We start from the raw sequence: 20,892 nt of genomic DNA on the forward strand, positions 1-20,892 counted from the left end.
CAGATTCTTTGCAGGTTTGTTTTTTGTTTTTTCAAAATCAACTTGGTATTATTTCCTCTCTCTCCTTACACTCAAGCTTTGCAAAGTGCCAAAAAATAAAAATAAATAAATAAAATAAATAAAAAGAAGCAATCCCAAACACCCACTTTGCCAAATTAGCAAGAAGGCAAGATCTGTGAAATGTAGAAATTATCTGTTTGCACCAGTAGAACACGTCAGCTGTATGCGTGCAGCTGCCATGTAAAGCAAATGCACTTTTTCTAAAGGAAAGGTACAGCATGTGTCAATACTTTCAGCTTTACATAAAAATAAATACATTTCAAAATAAGTAAGACAAGGGCAACAAGAAAAATATTTTGCAAAGCTTATTGCTAACTATTGAGAGATGACGTGATGCTATTCTGTTCTTGCATCCAGAGAGTGACAGAATTTTTAGGGATGGAGGGAATGTACATAGTATAATTTAAATTAGTTCTAGATCCAGAAGGGCATTGCCTGTCTTGAAGACAATGCAGTCAGATGAGTATAAGCTGGCAAAATCTGGTACTGTAAGATGTGTGTGTAGGTTATTAAGCATATTACCTCCCAATTTTTCTATGAAACTAATTCTAGTTAAAGGAGCAAAAGGAAGTGAGTGTTATGGATGGTGGTTAGTCCATCATCCCTTCAATTCCTATCTTGTTGGTGATTACAGAAGTCTCAGAGAAATAAATTCATAGGCAGTCTCTTCTTCTTTATAGAACGGTATCTGTTTTGGTTATTATTGCTGCATAACAAATCACCCCAGGAAGTTAGTGGCTTAAAGCAACAACAATCTTAACATAATCTCATAGTATCTGTGGGTCACAAATTTGGGATGGGCTCAGCTAGGTGGATCTAGCTTGCAGTCTTTTACACGGTTATAGATAACTAGTAGTTGGTGCTGAAATAATGGTCTGGAGCAGTTGCTGGCTAGCCTGGCATATTTCTTCCTATGTATCTCTCTATCTTTCCATCTCTCCATCTATCTATTGTCTTCACATAGTGTCGGGGCTCCTCCATGTGGCCTCTCCTGGTGGGCTAAGTTAGGCTTCCTCACAGTATGGTGGCCTAATGGCAGTCTGACTGCGTACATGGTTGCTTAGGACTCAGTATGAGTGTTCTGTCAAACAAGGTGCAAGATATAACAGTTTTTTTTTCTGACCTAGGTTCAGAGTCACATAGACTTCTACCACATTTTATTGGTTACAAGGAAAGAGGATAATTAGATTCCACTTCTTGATATGGGAGTGGTAAGGTTTAGAAGATCTTGTGGGAACAGAGATATTGGGATGGCCATCTCTGGAAAATACTGCCAGTGTTTTTTACTCTGAAAAGGTTATTTTTGCAAAGTTGGGGATGGTGCTATTTTGAGTAAAAGTAAATGTACTCTTTGCTAGTAGGTAACTGATGATGAATTATTACAGTAAAAAATTAAAATAATAAAATAAAAGGAATCTAGTAGTCTCTCGACTCCTTGAGGCAAGATATGTTATTTGTTAGTGATACCTCTATTCCATGGAAATTCTAGTAATTTCCCTCAGGCCTGCCAGTAGGTCTGGAATTACACCCTTAGTCGAAACAGATTCACTTTTATTACAAAGATCCAGCAACAGTGGGAATAACAGAGAAGTAAAGGCCATTTGGCTCAGTTAGGTTAGGAAAGAGGAGAAAACTCATGTCAACATTGAACTGACAGAGGGGATAAACTATCTTATGCCAGTCTGGTAACCTCTCTTGGTGCAACTTTCCCCTTCTGTGAAATAGAAAGGAGCACTCCTGACAAAACAATGGTGAAGCAAAGCTAAGAAAAATATTTGGGAAACAATTTGCAAATACATGGTTCTATCTGAATGCCAACTGGAAGATGAAATTATAGCTCTTGGATTGGCTTGCCTACATGTCTATGGCATGGTCTTTGTCTTTGGACCATGGACCCATCACCAGGACACTTCCTTTGAATTTTTTTTCCTCTAGTGGAGTTGGATTTCTTCTAAGACACCCACATTCCTACCTGGTCTTCCTCTCCAGCAGTGGAATGTTCTTGCTTGGTAGCTGGCAGGGGGAGCTAAACCCCTACTAAGAGGAATAAAATACTCTGAATTTTCTGACACTTTGGTATATTAACAGCAAATTTTCACTCAGTGAGAAAAAGAAGTCCGATCACAAAGGTCTGCAAAACCTCCGAGGCAAATGCCTACTGAAATCTGATATAAACTTGAGAATGAGCAGTACATAGGCACTTGCATACTTGAAAGCAGAAGCAAGAATGTGGTAGTGTAAGAGGAATGTTTTGTCCACAGGCATCAGAAGCCTACCTTAAAAGGGTAACCCAAAAGGACAAAGATTGTTTCACTACTTGGAAGCCAGTGAAAGCTCATACTCTGCAAAAGAATTTGGTGGTGCCCAATGAAAGGGCTACCTGACTGATTACAGTACTACAGAATATCTGAGTTGGAACTCATCTCTTCAAGATCATTAGGGCTGGCAAACTGAAGCTCTTCTGAACGTGATGTTCTGAGATGAACATTGCTCCAAAATTCCAAAACTATGGGATATTTAAAACACATTTACTGCAAGGCATCAGAGGCAGGTTGCGGTCAGCTTCATGCTACAGGATAGGAAAGGTAATACTTCTTGGTGTTTAGATAAAGATGACCACTTATCTTTGACACTCTCAGCTACCTTTCCATTCCCATTAAATAATTCCTGATTTTAAGATATTTGGAAGGAATCAAACCCCAAATGATCTTAAAAAAGTAGATTAGAGATATAGCAATTATTGCCCAGATAAGGAGATGAGAAAAGTTTCTAACAATCCTTTAAGTCAAATTATTTACCTGCAAGACGCTCACCTGTATGGCAAGCACAGCTTGGTGCTTTTGTAAAGTCCTCGAACTCTCTTCTAAAAGAAGCTGTGTTTAAGTAATCATCCATTTATACCATTTATACTGGCAGATAACTGCACACCAAGCAACACTTTGTACTTTTCAGAGAAAATCTGAAAGAAACAGATTCTCCTAAAATGGGATTTCAGTGATATTTTGAGTTAAACACAGTGTTTCTATTGTTTCTGTACTTTAGAGTCTTTACTACCAGTGAGCAAAGAAAAGCAGTGATTCCAGAGACTTTCATAAGGCAGATAATATAGATGGTATTCACTCTTTTGCATTGTTCCTAGTGAAAAACTTCCATTGGGCTAATTCGTCTTGGAAAAAATTTCAACTGTGTATGCACTGTTGAAAACTGAGCATAAGAACAATAAGGTACTCCTTGAAAACATAATATTTCATGAATTCAAGATGCATCAAGGAGGCATAACCCCAGATTGAAAGACTGAGTTGCTCTGGATAGAAAACTGATACAAAATGTAGAACTTTGAAACCAAAAACCTGCCTAATTTTGCTTAGCAATTGCATACTGTGGTTTCTCAATGTGAGCTTTGTATAAACAGATTAACTTTGTTTTCTAAGTGTTTCCAAAGAGCCTGGAAACTAAGGATCAAGTACTGCTTCTGCCCAGCCCTCAAAAACCAACAAACTCTTCCCCAAGCTCAACACCTGTTGTTGAAAATCTACCACACAGTGGCCTTCATCTTCTATGCCAACAGATGTGAAGATGCCCAGAGGTACCTCAGGTGTTTGTGCTTCTAAGTCTCCTGGGGGCACCAGGAAGGGGAGGGAAAATGATTCCGGAATTCCAAAGGTCACTGCTGGATCGAAATAATGAAAATTGCCCACATGTTGGAAAAAAACTCAGATGTGATTACTGAAAAGTCTGGCAATCAGACCAAGAAGAACTAACTGGGTTAGAGTTTCATTTATACCTAAAAAGAGAGAGAAAGAAAGAAAAGAAAGGTGTGCCAGGGTGAGAGAGAAATAATTATCAGCCTTCAGGCTACCATAATTAACAAATTCAAACAGAAAATGGAAGAACTCTTAAAGGATCAAGTGTGAACTGTCACACCTAAACAATCACTCATTTCTGAAAATAAATTTAAGTGATTGAAGAGAGTGAAAATTAGAGTATTTTTTTTGCAATAAAGGAAGACTACAATATATATTTGAATTTTCTTTCAAAGCACTTATTGTGTCTGACAATCATTTCCTTACAACTATTTTATTCTAAGGACAGCTTTCCTTTCTAATGTATTTCTCACTACTCTTTACTTGGCAGTACTGGAGCTCTGCATGGTCATGCTAACATGATTATATATGTAAAAATATGCATTTTCTGCATAAAATAAACTTGATGATTATATGTCACAATCTCTGCTTTGAAATCCTTTTACTCTGGTTATTTAGGAGGTTACCTAGAGGCACCGTGGGGTAGTACCCACGGGGGTTGGAGGCTTAGTCAGAACTTGGCTCTAATCCCAGCTACATGGTCTTGGGTACAGGTTTTCCTGTATGTATTATTCCTTCACCTAGCAAGTAAAATAGGCACCTGAGAAGTGACAGGGTAGGTGTATGTGCTGTAGTTACACAGAGATTGCCATCTCACCCTCACAGAGCTTTTTTCACTTCAGTGTGCCCCATTCTAGAATAGAGAAGCATGACCTGGAGGTTCCCAGGAAGGGCCACTAACTGAGTGCTGAGGGTGGGATGGGGTGGGGTGGGGTGAGGAGGGGGGGTCAGGGAATACTCCTCAGAACATAAGACTGGGACCAGAGGCTCTAGTAGGAGTTAGCCAGCAGAAGAGCAAGGAGAGGTTGTGGAAAGAAAGCTTTAGACAAAGACAACATGTGAAGACCCAAAGGCACTTGATCTGCAAATACTTTCTGGGTGGGCTTTCAGCCTAATATACGTGTTTTGAGACAAGAAAAGACAAGAGTTTTGTGGAGAACTAGAATTTTTTGGAGACAAACTGCAAAGATGATAAACCTATGAATAGTATCTGTAGTAGTTATCAATGGTTCTCATTCAGTTTTCATTTTTTTTAGTCCAAAGGTTTCATGGAAAAGCACACAGCTGAAGGCCCAAGGCTTTGCTTAAAGTGACAAGTGGAAATTTCTTATATGACACCAGCACCCCTGAAGCTAGTGAGGATGCAACCCAGGCTTCCCCAATGTCTGATGCATTTTCCAAAATAAACACATATTTTAGGGTGAGGCTTCTAAGTTTTTAATTTGTATAAACATCACCTGGGGGTTTTGTTAGAATGCAGATTCTAATTCAGTCTGGGTGGGCCTAAGACTGGGTGCAGAATCCTGATTCTGAGACTCTGGGTAGGCCTCAGTCTCCATTTAAAGTTCCCAGGTGATGCTGATCCCTGTGACTGAGGACCTCACTTCAAATAGCAAGGTCTTAAAGCACTTAAGGAAGGCTCAATTCAGGGAGATCAATGTACTGAAAGTTTCAGTATTTTGAAATAATTTACCTAAAATACATTCTGTCATTCTTTCTCTTTCTCTCGCTGACACACACACACACAGGTGTACATACTTAAGTTCATTCTGATGACTATACACAAATGTACAACAACTAACCAACCAATAGAGAATGTAGCAACTTTTCTGGTTATTATTATCAGTCTACAAATGAGTTAAACACATATCCTGTCCACCATCGCCCTTTTTAATGTTTATGCACTTATACTTTTCTTTCTGTTTGTTCTAGTGTTATTAGTATCAGAGTAACACAAATATATGTTGCCTCTAAAGTCCAAGAAGGCCCACCAGGTGTTGCTTGTACCTTTATCTTCATAGGGGAAGGCTCAAGGTGCATCAGTATGTCTCTTCTTTAGAAAAAATATCCCAATATGCTCCAGAACACTGAACTCACAGAAACTTCCCCATGGGGCAGACCTGTGAACTTCCTTTACGTCCCCCTCTCTGGCACACATATCTTATTAAGGCTTTGAGATCCTTGCCTTTTCCCACCCATCAGATCCAATTAATATACTGTCCCCAGAAAATGGACTGGGGTGATGTTTTGTGGGATACCAATTCAATCAAGGTCCCTGTGAGAATGATTCAGAGATAAGTGGGTATTTAAAGCTATCAGCCTTGCCTGTGTTTGTCCAAATATCCCACCCCGATCATGAGAGCCCTACTCCTTCCCATCTAGTCTCCCATGTTAGCAAAAGAGACCTGGTGGCCTGGTATATTTAAATGAAATAGCAATTCCAACTCTTACAGTCAAGCCCTGGCCTGATTCTCAGCCAAGTCTGCTTTTCAGCTACATGACATGAGGAAATTATACGGCACCATAGAGGCTTTCTGGTTCTCTACAACTGCCTTGGGTTGGAAAATGAAGACTTTATGTTTATCTTTTTCTTTACATACACTCTCCAGAGCAGCTGTAAGTAGTCATTCCCTGCCAGCACCTTGGTCTCTATCTTCACTCAAGGCCACAATTGGTGATAATCTGAGTGACCGTGATGCTATGCTGTGGATTACCGGTGTTTTCTATTCCTCTGGCACTCTGTGCACTCCTCAAATAGGAGCAACTCAATCCCAGAATCCCATGTTGAGGATCTATTTGTCACGCCCCCATACCTGGTACCAATTGCTGCCTCGGTCAGAGTCCCAGCAGCAAGCACAGCACACACAGGAGGTTTAATGGTAGTTTAAAAACAGGACTAATCCAGTTGTCTCCAGAAATGCCCATCAATCTGTGCTGGCTGCAAAGAGCCAACATTTTCTTCTATTAACTACATAGTATTACCTTTCACAGGTAAGTTTTATAAACCATCTAGAATTCACTTCTGTATATCATACAGATTCATTTTTTCCTCCATAGAATAAGCCATTTTACCATGAACCTCCCTAAAAATCATCACTGATTTGTGATGCCACCTTTATCATATATCAACTTCCCATTTATGCAAATGTGTTTCTAGGCTCTGCATTTTATTCCATTGGTCTATTTGTGTGTTGCTTTTATTATTCTGGCTGTGTAGTGTGCCTGAATATCTGGTAGACAGTTCATGTGCCTTATAGTCATATACATATATGTCAGATTCAGTATATTATGATCTTCACACTATCCTTCATGCTCAATTACCAACAGATGATTTTAAACTACCATGTAGAGAGGGTGAGGGGTGATCTTTAGTACGTCTGTTTTGCTGAGCAAGGTACACAACAAAAAGATAAGCTGAATTACTGATTTGTCATCTGTGATTTTCCTTCTCCACCCTTTCCTACACAGTGCTCCATCTTTCCTTTCAATAATACTGACTATGGGCTGAATTATGTCCTCCCCCCACTCCCCCACCCCTGCCAAAAAATGCATATGTTGAAGTTCTAATCCTAGTACCTCAGAATGTGATATATTTGGAGATAGGATCTTTAAAGAGGCAATTAAGTTAAAATGATGTCATTAAGGTGAGTCCTAATCCAATATTACTGCTGCCCTTATTAAGAAGAATAAATTTGGACACAGAAATGTACAGAGGAAAGACAATATTCAGACACGGGGGAAGTTGGCCTTCTACCAAGGGGAGAAGCCTCAGAAGGCATCAAACAGTTGAAACCTTGATCTTGGACTTCTAGTCTCCAGAACTGTGAGAAAATAAATTTCTATTTTTTTAAGGCACCCAGTCTGTAGTACTTTGTCATGGCAGCTCCAGAAAACTAATACAACCAGGTATTGAAAGAATATCAGTTTAAAGAGGTGCACCAGAAAAGAAGTTAACTATGTGAAGTGATGGATGTGTTAACTAATCATATTGTGGTAATTATTTCACAGTCTGTCTGTATATCAAATTGTCATGTTGTATACCTTAAATTTACACAATGCGACATGTCAATTGTATCTCAATAAACCTGGAAGAAAATAGTCATGTTAAAAAAAAATAAAGAGGTGCACCAAACTTTAGTCTAGTTATCATGCCCATATACCTTAATCTTGCCCTGTCCAAACCTATGGCTCTATTTTGGTCTTTTTTCTGAGGAGTAGACCCGCTCATCAACTGTACTTTTGCCATTCCTCCATGGATATCTATCTAGCACCTGGAACTCAAGTGCTCCAAATCTAAGTCGTGATGTTTTCCTTCCATTCTGCTAATCTCTGGTTGTCTCTATCTTACATAATGGCCATGGAGAGGCCTAAGAGTCATTCTAGACTTCTGCCCCTGCCCTCCTATACATCCCTTTGAGTACACATCAAAAGAGTCAGTTTATCCTACTTTGGGTCTTTTCTCAGGGTGTGCTGTTATTCCCTTGATAGGGAGGGTCTAGAGCCTCAGCAGGGTGTGAGATGGGACTTGCTCCCTGCTCCTTGGCTGTTGCTGCCCTGTCAGGGGCAGGGTCTGCTCCCCAGTTGTTGGAACGAAGCCCTGAGGGTTGGCTTGATCAGGCTCTGTTGCCCTTGAGTGCATGCTCTGCCCCAAAGGAGGCGATTGCTGTAGCAAGTGAGGCCCTTGCGCTCACAGAGAACCTATGCACTGCTTGTATAGGCGTCTGTGGCTCTGTTCAGAAGCAGCCCAAGGTTGCATCCCTTCCTCTGTTGTGCCTGTCCCAGATCTGGTGCAAAGCTGTGGTGTGGAGTAGGCTGGGGCTGGGGGTTGAGGCGCTGTGGCTGTAGCAATTGAGGTGGCTGTGCATCTGCCAGAGATCTGGGCTGCCTCTGTGGCAGTCTTGTGCCAGCACCTATTTTCCCCAGATCCAGCACTAAGCTGCAGTGTGGAGTGGGCAGGCGGAGCTGGGGTACTGTTGCTGGGAGAGGAACCGCTGTGTGCTCCTGCGGGTACTGACACTGGCCACTGCCGCCCCACCCAGATCACAGTCCAGAACCCCTGGTCTGTCTCTGCATGACTAGACTGCATCTTTTCCCAGGGCTCTCAGTTGGCCCAGATCTTACAGCAGGCTGTGGGGTGGAGTGAGTGGGCCTCAGGTGTTCACCCTGTTCAGACTGGGATGTGCAGTGAGTCGGCTGCTGTCTGTGCAAGGCTCTCTCTGCCTTGATTGTTGGCAAGCCAGCACGCACACACTCCTCACAAGTGAAGTCTAGGCTTCACCTGCCCTTCTGTCTGTCCCAGTGATTCTCCCAGCAGCCACGGGGGCTTGTCTCCTCCACACAGGATCCCAGGACTGTGATGTCCAGATTGTGGCTTGACCTGTTGGCTCCCCAGGGTGAGGGTCCACCCACGTGAACCTTCTCTTCCTTACAGACCCTTCCCTGGGGTGCAGCTCCCGACCCGGTGCCTCTTTTCTGTCCTACCCAGTTACCATGAAGATCTTTCTTGCAGCTTTGATTGTTTAGGAGTTCTTCTGATGGTTTCCGGTTAGTTTTCTGGGAGAATTATTCCACAGGTAGATGTATTTTTGATGTGTTTGTTGTGGGAGGGAGCTCCATGTCCTCCTACTCCACCATCTTCACCTATGATTCTATTATTTAAATTAAAAAGTTCGAATTCCTCAGCAAGGCATTCAAGGTCTTTTATAATCTGGTCCAAACTACCACTTCAACATTTTTATTACCACATCTTCCTCTTGGCCAAGTACCCTTCATTCCTGCCACACCAATAGATTTTTTTACATCCTCCAGTACAAAATATGTTCTCACACTTTGTTTTGGGTTATGTTAGTCACTGCCTGCGAAGCCTTTCATTCCCTATTTTACTGTTAAAACTCCACACATCCTTTGAGGCCCAAATAGATTGGTATTTTCTCCAAGAAACCGTTCTTGTAAACTGGCACTCCCAATTGTGATTGGCAGTTTCACACTTTGCACCTCCTATTGTACTTTTTGAATCCCATTTCCTTCATATTTATTACATTTTGTTTTAGTTTGGTATCACTGGCCTTCCCCAGGAGGTAGGAAGCTTTGTGAAAGCAAGGGCAATTTTTTTGTTCATTTTTCTATACCAACCCACTATATAGTGTAGGGCTTTGTACACTATAGGCGATCTTTATTTTTATTTATTTTTATTATTTTTTTTGTGGTACGCGGGCCTCTCACTGTCGTGGCCTCTCCCGTTGTGGAGCACAGGCTCCGGACGCGCAGGCTCAGTGGCCATGGCTCATGGGCCTAGCGGCTCTGCGGCATGTGGGATCTTCCCGGACCGGGGCACGAACACGTGTCCCCTGCATCGGCAGGCGGACTCTCAACCACTGCGCCACCAGGGAAGCCCCACTATAGGTGATCTTTTTTTTTTAAATTTTATTTATTTATTTATTTATTTATGGCTGTGTTGGGTCTTCATTTCTATGCGAGGGCTTTCTCTAGTTGTGGCAAGTGGGGGCCACTCTTCATTGCAGTGCGCGGGGCCTCTCACTATCACGGCCTCTCTTGTTGCAGAGCACAGGCTCCAGACGCGCAGGCTCAGTAATTGTGGCTCACGGGCCTAGTCGCTCCGCGTCATGTGGGATCCTCCCAGACCAGGGCTCGAACCCGTGTCCCCTGCATTGGCAGGCAGATTCTCAACCACTGCGCCACCAGGGAAGCCCTATAGGTGATCTTTAAATGAGCTGAATGAGTATAAGGGTTTGCCAAGTATCAATTCTATAAGAGTTTTGAGTTTGAAAACATGTTACCATTTAATTAACTTTAGTTCACTTATTTTGTGGAAAATATGGTTTACTCATTCACAGACCCAAAGGCTGATTTCTCTTTTTGGCTATAAAGTAGATCTTAGAAAATATTATGAAAAATGAAGTGCAAGTTAATCAGAGAAGTGAAAATTAAATTTTCCTTGAAATGTCCTCAGATTGAAATTCAGAGAAACCATTCAGAAGGCAAAAATGTGGTTATATTTCCCAAATCTAAAATATTTTTAGTAATATTTTATGGTGATTGTCAATCTTCTCAGGGCTCAGACACAGACTATAGAAGAAGCAGGTCTACTTTTCTGAATCTAGAGGAAATTCTATTTGGAATTGAAAGTGGCCTTGCAATCTGAGAGGCTATATAGCAAAACATACAGCACTTGAGATGTAGCCAACACTAAGTAGATTCAAACCTTTCATTATCTTTACCCTTTCCCCCAATTATTTTTGAAAGCAAGTCTGGTATAAGTACCATTTACTCCTAGGACAGGATCCTGTGGAGTCACTGCCTAACCCATTACACACTCTCAAGTTATGGTATCCTTTTGCCTTAGATTTAGTTGTGTTTTTGTTTCTTGCTTTAAGGAAGAAACTTCTTAAAGTTTCTTACTGTAGAGTTGTGTTGGAGAAACAGAGGCTGTTCTAATTTAAATGTCTTATATGATTACTATGTGTGCTTTTTAAGGACTCCCCAGTGATGCCTTTTAGAGACCTGGGTCTTCAGAGTCCACGATTTGAAAATTGCTGACTTAATAATTTAATTTAGCTTTATGGAGGAAACATAATAGTTATTTTGCTCTGACATCATGAGTTCTGAACGTTTCCACTCCCTAAAGTTGATAAGGCAACTCTTCACTAGATTTCTTAAAACTCAGCAAGGAGAATCTCTCTTAGTGGTAGTTAAATGAAATGCAGTTAGAAAATTTGACAGGAGAAGGTAAAATATTTGACATCCTCTACATACTCATATATAATGCTCTCCACACAAGTGGATTCCATTTCTCCACCCAATTCCATATTAACTGTATAGAGTACTGAGTAGAGTTCTCTTTGCTATAGAGTAGGTCCTTAGTAAAAATACTTAATGTTTTAAGTTGACAAGGCTGTGAGTGGCTGGAAGGCTCTCACACTGCCTTTGGTTTGTCTCTTATGTTTTCCCCTTTAGAATGTAAATTGCTCAAGTACAGCTACCTTTTTTCCTTTGAGACTTCTTTTCAATCAGCATAAATAAATGATTATTGACCTTTAGGACAATGGTATCAGGCTGGAAATGGTGGTAGCCCAACTACAGACAAAAATATTGCTGCCTAGATACAGCAGCTCAATCAAAAAGTTGCATGCACATATTCTTGCTTTGAGTAGGGCCTACTGTATGCCTCATTTCACTAGTTTTGTTTTCCTTTTTGGAGGGTTGCTTTTAATGCCTTTGTCTTTTAGTTATGCAGCTTTGTAGCTACAGTCAGTCTTCCCCACCCTTGCCCCAGGCCTACCAGAATAAGGGTAGTTGATTTATGCATCAAAAGTCTGATAGTACATAGAAGGTCATTCATCGAAAACTAAGGGGGCTGTTTAAACAGTGGTGGTCATGCAAATTAGTATGATTGCTGGCCCAGGTCCTGAGAGAAATTAGGTTGAGCTGAATGGAAACCAAGCTATGAGAAGGTTTGATTTTAAATAAGGTTTGAGAGCATACGTTTCTACTCTGGTACCAGATTTTTTCATGTCACTATCGTGAATTGCTACCAGTTGCATGAAATTAATAAATGTGTATAATAGGGCTATGGAGATTGGCTGGGGGGTGAGTCTGTGGTAACAGCATCGTTGGTAGGGAGATAGATGTTTTTAATTTATCTTCACTGTTCTGTTAGACAACATGAATTATTTTGAGATATAACATTTTTTTTTTTTTTATAATTCTCCCACACCTGCCTCCCCCACCCGGTAAGGAAGCCTGACACCAAGAGAAGGAACAATAGATCCCTTTGACTGACTCTCTGTGCTAGTCTGACTAGAGTTTTGTTTTTTTAATTGAAAGATATTTGACATATAGCATTGTATAAGTTTAAGGTGTACAATATGTTGATTTGATACACATAATATGATTATAGATTGTAATATGATTGCCATTGTAGCATCAGTTGGCACCTCTATCAGGTCACACAATTATTATTTCTTTGTTTGTGGTGGGAACAATTAAGATCTAGTCTCTTAGCAAGTTTGATGATTATAATACAATATTGTTGTCTATGTTCACTATACTGTACGTTAGATCTCCAGGACTTATTTATCTATTGGTTGCAAGTTTTGACCAGAGTTATTTTTTTTATTTTTTATTTTTTTGCGGTACGCGGGCCTCTCACTATTGTGGCCTCTCCTGTTGCGGAGCACAGGCTCCGGACGCGCAGGCTCAGCGGCCATGGCTCATGGGCCCAGCCGCTCCGCGGCATGTGGAATCTTCCCGGACCGGGGCACGAACCCATGTCCCCCGCATGGGCAGGCGCACTCTCAACCACTGCGCCACCAGGCAAGCCCTGTCCAGAGTTATTTTTAAAGGTGCTGTCGATAGTTTCCCTTCAAACTGGTCTTTCTCTGTCTTTGGCTATTCTGCCCCACCTCTTCCAACAATGGACAACTTGGGCAACTGATAGGGCGAAGCTCGAGAAGTTCTGGACTTGTGCAGTGAATAACAGGAAGTGGTGCAACATACCTTTGGCTAATCCCTCTGAAGTCCCACTGGCCCCCCTCCATTAATTTCCTTGTGCTATTTCTAGTTGGCAGCCACTGCTCAGCCTCTCAAAGAGATGGTAACTGGATTTAGTGGGACTTCTCTAAATCCCAGAGTCATGGTGTCATTAAACTCTCATGATTCTATTTCCACTTATATTTATCCTTTATTCTCATAAATAATATCAAGACACTCTCTATATTGAATCAGCTATGGAGGATATTAAAAAAAATAAACACAAAGCTCTCACTGGATGCATGACGCCCTTCCTTAGGTTGGCTTTTACTTTCTGAAACATACATGGAAGAGTTCCTATAATGTAAATGTACAGTAAAAAATAATAAAATGAACAGCAATGTACCCTCCACCCAGTTTGAGAAACAGAACATAACAATACCTCTGAATTTCCTTATGTCGTGGGTCCCTTCCTAATCCTATCACCTCTTGCCTTTCAGAGGTAACCACTATCCTGAATACTGTTTTATTAATTCCCTTGCTTTTCTTTATGGCTATACCACATATGTATGTATCCTTAAATAATAAATCACTTAATTTCATGAGCTTCTGAACTTTATAAACTGCATCACATCTACGTGTATGCTTCTGTGACCTGCCCTTTTTTGCTCAACATTATGGCTTTGAGATTAACCTGTGTTGTTGTCTAAAGCTGTGTTTTGTTTATTTTTATTGTTGTATTTAATCTATTGTTTGATCTCAATTTTTATATCTATTCTCTTATTGATGGATATGTGGGTTGTTAAATTGTATACACTAAGATTATATATTATACCTTACATTAAGATATTAAATAGAAAATTTCTAAACAAAGTATTTTCAAATTGTTTAATCATATTTCCTTTTTGCCTGAAATGGCTATATGCAATTCAACTGAACTTTTCTCTAATTTGTAAACTGCTCAGGCATTATCATAGCAGTCATTTTGAAAAGATACTAGTGATATGCCGCTAAAAGGGCACATCAGCCACAGACAGACAGAAATATATTCTGTAGTGGGCTGAATAAGTGTTCCCCCTGAAAGTCCGTGCCCACCAGGAACATCATTATGTGAACTTATTTGGAACTAGGGTCTTTGCAGATGCAACTAATTAACATGAGGTCATACTGGATTAGGGTGGGCAGTAAATCCAATGACTGGTGTCCTGACAAGAAGAGAGGACATAGAGAGACACAGATGCACGGAGAAGAAGGCCATATGACTATGGAGGCAGAGATTAGAATAATGTAGTTACAAGCCAAAGTATGCTAAGGATTGCTGGGAGCCACCAGAAACTAGGAAGAGGCAAGGAAGGAGTCTTTCCTAGAGGCTTCAGAGGGAACATGGCCCTGCCAACTGATTTCAGACTTCTAGCCTGCAGGACTGTGAGAGAATAAGTTTCTGTTGTTTTCAGCCACTCAGTTTGTGATCATGTATCATGGCTGCCCTGGGAAACTAAAACACCCTCTATGAGTAAAGATGGCTGAGGTGCACCTCATGGAGCTTTGTATTCTAGAAGACCCTGCCTAGTTTCCCAGCTTCAAAACTCTCAAGGAGCTGTGTCTTGGTTTGCATGTGGGGCTCCTTGGGCACCAGGATCATGACCTCCTACAACAGTTCCACAGGCTGAACTGCTGTCCACAATGGTCCATGTGCAGTTGGCTGACGGAGTTGATGTCAGGTTGTAGAGCTCCTGTTGGGCTGTACTCAGTGAGTTCAGGCAGTGGTGAGGGGCAGCTGACATTATAGGGCTTGTCTTCTGGAAGGACTGTGGGCCCACCCACTCACTGTGCCTGAGCAGTCCTCCTCAGTCTTGGAAGAGGCCGTATCTGGATGGAGGTGATTAGCCTAGTGGAAGCTCTGGCTGCCCCAAGTCCAGCTGATCACCCCAAGGGTTGACAGGATTTTCACACTGGCTGGGAAGCTCAGCTCTCAGCCAGAAAGCCTCAGCAAGTACCTGTAGGGCAAAAGTTGCCTCCAGTGTTTAAACAAGCACTGTTGGCTCTGTTGGCTCTTATTTTCTTATTTCTGGCCTCTGAAGGAATCCTTTACTTCTCAACAGCTTTGCTATAGATTTTAAACATTTTAAATGTTTCATTTAGCATATTAACTTGTGCTGTACTAGAAGGTTTTCTTTGGACATTTAGTCTATCATTTGAGCCTAGCCACCGAGGGCTAGAATTTAGCTGTCCCTTGCAAAACGGCATTAGTGGTTAACCAAGAATCATATTCTACTGAAGAAATATAGGTATTGTAATCTGTTAGCTGTCCATGTTCATTCTTTAATTCAATAGTCATCTATATAGGTAAGCCAGTGTACTAGATATCGTCAGGAATCCAAAGACAATAGAATCAACTTAAGCCTAGCAGACTATCTATAAATCATATAAGTAACTGGTAACTTTGTTTATAGTTTACCCATGACATAATTCTGTATATTAATTTATTTAATTACAAATTTCAAAAAAATAAAAAGAATTTCCTTCCATTGTTGTTAAAGGAGAAACATCTAGATATGGCTATAGATTTGATTGATCATAATGTCTAAATTTGGGATTACTTATGAATTAATCTGCCAGTTACAAAGATATCTGTAACAGGGAATGCCCCTACTTTATATTTGTTTTTTATTGTTTTGAAAAGTTAAAAATTCCTTAATTTTTTATTCCTGGTACCACTACCACAATTTACAGGGCAATATAACTGATATAATGAAAAGAAAAAGAAAAAGCTACAACAGATAAAAGACCTCAGGAATGTACATCTAATTGACACTACATTGCATTAATAAGTAGCTGCATTTTGTGCAAACTGTGGCTATGACAGTCCTGAAAAAGAAGGGTTTCCTGTTAAGCTGTAGTACCTTTTCTAACTATGGGTCATCGTTCCTTCTGTGGCAGAATTTTACAGTTGCTCTAATGCTTTTGGAATGACTGTCTCAAAGTAACCTGCAGCTTTCTTGACAACTCCTTGCTCTCTCTCCTGCTAAGAACTGTAGCCCTTTTCTTCTGAGTTTTTAGAACCTTCTGCTACCATCCACCACTTCCACCACCAGATCCATAACCACCACCATAGGGACTGCCCAAGCTTCTTCCACCAAAACTGTCCCCTTTATGGGTCCATAATTTGATTGCTGTTGTCCACTATAATTTCCAAAATCATTATAGTTCCCAACACCACCATAGTTACCTCCAAAACTTCCTCCTTCATTGTAACCATCATATCCTCCACCACTGCCTCCATATCCACCACCTTGGTTTCCATATCCAGGTCTACCACCACCAGCCTCCTCTTCCACCAGTTTCCACCACAGCCAAAGTTACCTCCACCACCTCCAAAGTTTCCTCCACCACCCATAAAGTTGCCAGATCCACCTCCATGACCTCTTTGTGATCCAGCAGACTGCATTTCTTGTTTAGAAAGGGGCTTTTTTCACTTTACAATTATCCCCATTAATAGTGTGGTATTTCTGAACAACAATTTTATCAACTGTATCATGATCATCAAAAGTTACAAAAGCAAATCTTCTCTTTTTTCCACTCTGCCTGTCTTCCATAACTTCTATGGTTTCAATCCTGCCATACTTTTCAAAGTAGTCTCTCAAATTATATTCTTCTGTATCTTTTTTTTTTAACATCTTTATTGGAGTATAATTGCTTTACAATGTTGTGTTACTTTCTGAGGTATAACAAAGTGAATCAGCTATATGTATACATATATCCCCATATCTCCTCCCTCTTGCATCTCCCTCCCACCCTCCCTATCCCACCCCTCTAGGTGGTCACAAAGCACCGAGCTGATCTCCCTGTGCCATGCAGCTGCTTCCCTGTATCTTCTTTAATACCACCAACAAAAATTTTCTTCACTGTTAGATGGGCATCAACCTTTTGTGGTTGAGCACACATTGCTGCATCCACCTCTTCAACGCAAGAGTTAGTCACAAAACCAAAGCCTCTGGAACATTTTGTTTGGGGGTCTCTCATCACCACATAATCTGTAAGTGTGCCCCATTTCTCAAAATGTTCTCTTAAGCTATCATCTGTAGTTTCAAAGCTCCGACCACCAATAAACAGTTTTCTCAACTATTCTTGTTCCTTTGGATCATGGTCCTGCATTTTGAGACTGGACTCACCTCTTCCAAATGGAGTTCAAGATCGCCTCTGCTTTAAGTGTAGTCAAGTAACTTAATTTCATGTAGGCAGCTTCCTTTTTTGCTTGTATGGAATGTAGGTGTTGGCTCTTGTATTCTTTTTGAATGTTATTTCAAAAGCTATTTCTGCGTACCATCTGGTACACCATTATTCAGCTTCTTTAACAATAAATAGCAAAGTTGTCACTAACCTACAGAAATGAGGGCTGTTGCAACTCTGTTTTCCTGAACTTGAGGCACCAACTTGATTAGAGAAGGGAAACTAAAGACTCCACTTTTCTCCCCTACTATCCCTCATCACAGCTGATCAAAGTCCTTTCTCCTGTACAATCTACCAATGGGGGAGGGGTACTGGTTTGCATGACATTGTACAGTGAGTGATTGAGAGGTCAGTCTCTGAAATTCAAGTCCTGGCTTTGAAACATCCTAGTTGTGTTACTGTGGTAGGCTCTAACTTCAAGCCTGGGTTTTCCTCATGTATAAAACTGGGTGCAGTAGCATGTTTTGCAGGATTAGAGTAAATATTAAATAGGATAATGTATGAAAAGTGATTACATATATTATCTGGCATTAGTTCAGTGTTAAATAAATGTTGATATGAAGCTATGACACATGTGGTCCAGTCTTACAGCAGTATAGCAGTCAAAGCCTGGAAGCTGAAAAAAATCTAATATGCTCAGTCTCCTTACTTATACTTAACCAACCCTCTGAAGAGGACACATAGCCTTTAGCAACACTTCTTAAACCCTCTTTGCTTTCACACCTACTCAGTCAGTTATTTGATTCACCTTAAACTCCTGCCCCATAGACAAAGAGCCTCTCCTCCTTTCAGTCCTCCCTCTTCTCCCAATTTTGTATCACCTAATAGCAAGGAAAGACACTTCTCTGGGGAGATCTGAAGAAGAAGATGAGTGGGCAAAATAAAAATTCTCTTAGTGGTTGTTAACCACTGTTTGTTTGATGGTGATAAAATGGCCAACATACCAATATACAAAAACTGCTTTCTCCCATCACGTTTTATCAATTCTGATGTCCTTTTAAAAATTATCATTCATTCACACATTATTGTAAGGTTCTGCAGCAAGAAAACTGAATCACTGACCAATCAGATTCAAAGGACTCATAGTTTTTATGGTCAGGGGAGCAGGTAATTTTGGAGCAAGATGCTCCAAACACTGAGTGATAATAAGAAAACGATAATACCATTTAAAGTATGATGTACATTTGTATTACACTTTACAACTTTATGAGTGTTTTCACATAAGTTATTTAATCTGATTCCCCACAAAAATCTTGTGAGGTTGGCAGACTGAGGATAATTGTCTCCTTTTTAATAAATGCAGAGACTGTAACATAGGAGACTGACATGGGAGGTGCTGCAGTGAGTGGCTTCAGACAGTCAGAGAGTCAGATGAGAGCCCTGGTCATCCAGGAGGGAGGCCAATGAGGGGTACAGGAAGGGAGGGCCCCTCTTAGCCCTGCCATGGACCCTGAGGAACAGAGCATCCCATTTGGTACTGATGCCTTAGCTTGTTGATTCTTGCCGTATATCCTTCCAGGCATTTTGTGGCTATCTTATGATGTTGGCACCATAATGGAATTTTATCTGCAAAACACGTTAGCCTAAGAGAAAATTCTATTAACACTTGCCTTTCCTTTCTTCTACTCTGATATTAAAAAAAAAAAGAGTTAAAGAAAAATTATGTTTTTTTTTAAGAAACAGGACAGATTTTCTTAGGTTGATTTTTAATAACTAAGGATTGTTAAACATGTCTGTTGTGGCTTTTAGAGCACAAGGTACCACAGTCAAGTAAGACCTTTTATCCCCCAGTAGAGAGAAATGGTACATTTTATTCAATACATTAAATTATGTAGACATTAGCCACAACATGTTGATTCAGCTTCACAGGAAATGAAAATCAATACCATCTGTGTGGATAGCGGCTCTACATTACCACAGCACACACTGTAATGTGTTCATTGCGTCTCAGCTCCGAAACCTCACTTCATTTAGAATGACATTATTGTAAGATTTTTAAAAGTCACTTTAATATGCATATAAAAATCCAAATCAAGAAGTCAACAGATTTTGAATCCAGATTTTAGGAGCAAGATTCTCCAGCTGCTTTGAATTTGCCTAGCATTTGATAAATTTTGAAACTGTCATGAGATACAGGTCTTCAAGGGCTGTGAGATATGGCCCAAGTGCCTAGCATCAAGCCTAGTACACAGCAGGTGCTCAAAAAATGTTTGTTGAATTAATGAATCAGCACAAGATGCACTACCAATTTCATAACATATTCTTGGGGGACTTCCCTGACGGGGAAGAATCTGCAGTGGTTAAGAATCTGCCTGCCAATACAGGGGACACAGGTTTGATCCTTGGTCCAGGAAGATCCCATGTGCCACGGAGCAACTCAGCCTGTGTGCCACAACTACTGAAGCCCGTGTGCCTAGAGCCTGTGCTCTGCAACAAGAGAAGCCACCCAGTGAGAAGCCCGTGCACTGCAATGAAGAGTAGCCCTAGCTCGCTGCAATTAGAGAAAGCCCGTGTGTAGCAACGAAGACCCAATGCAGCCAAAAAAATAAATAAATAACATAATCTTGGGAAAAAAGAAACCTTAAAGTAAATGTACCCATTGACTGCAAGATGTACAATGATTTAATTTTAAAAATATATATATATATATATATTTATTTATTTGGTTGCCCCGGGTCTTAGTTGTGGCAGGCGGGCTCCTTACTTGCGGTTCCAGGGCTCTTTAGTTGTGGCTCGCCAGCTCCTTAGTTGTGGCATGTGAACTCTTAGTTGAGGCATGCGTGTGGGATCTAGTTCCCTGACCAGGGATCAAACCCAGGCCCCCTGCATTGGGAGCATAGAGTCTTATCCACTGCATCACCAGGGATGATTTTTAAAATGTGAAAAAAACTGTGATTAAGAATCTAGGGAGGGACTTCTCTGGTGGTCCAGTGGTAAAGAATCCGCCTTCCAATGCAGCGGACACAGGTTCGCTCCCTGATTGGGGAACTAAGATCCCACATGCCGCAGGGCAACTAAGCCGACATGACACAACTACTGAGCCTGTGCGCCTCAACTAGAGAGGCTGCATGATGCAAACTACAGAGCCCATGTGCTCCGGAGCCCACATGCCACAACTAAAGAGAGAAAACCCGCATGCCACAAGTAGAGAGAAGCCCGTGCGCTGCGACAAAAGACCCAGCATGCTGCAACAAATATCCTGCGCGCCGTAACTAAGATGCAACGCAGCCAAAAATAGTAAAATAAATAAATAATAAAATAAATAAATATTAAATGTATGTTTAAAAAAAAAGAATCTAGGGAAAGCAGTAGTTGTTCTAGGAGAGGCAAGTATAAATGCATTGGAAGTCTGAAGGATAAAGAGTTTAATTTCAGACAGAGGGACCAGATAATTTTTTTACTATAATTATCTGGAGGCACTGTTAGGATGGGCCCTTTTTTGAGAACTCCAGAATTCCTGAGTAGGAGT

At 40.8% G+C, this 20,892-nt stretch overlaps 1 long non-coding RNA gene and 1 pseudogene across 2 annotated transcripts in view; both read right to left on the minus strand.

Annotated features, from left to right (window-relative positions):
• Positions 1-20,892, minus strand: part of LOC309810232 — a 219,108-nt gene that overhangs the window by 27,747 nt on the left and 170,469 nt on the right. The window lies entirely within an intron of this gene.
• Positions 16,250-17,348, minus strand: LOC309810405 (heterogeneous nuclear ribonucleoprotein A3-like; annotated as a pseudogene). Its single transcript has 2 exons — positions 17,066-17,348; positions 16,250-16,854 (listed from the first exon to the last, which is right to left on the minus strand). The product of its transcript is annotated as a heterogeneous nuclear ribonucleoprotein A3-like (transcript).

Source organism: Mesoplodon mirus (genome assembly GCF_964341445.2).
Source record: "Mesoplodon mirus genome assembly, chromosome: 9".
Taxonomy (NCBI): domain Eukaryota; kingdom Metazoa; phylum Chordata; class Mammalia; order Artiodactyla; family Ziphiidae; genus Mesoplodon; species Mesoplodon mirus.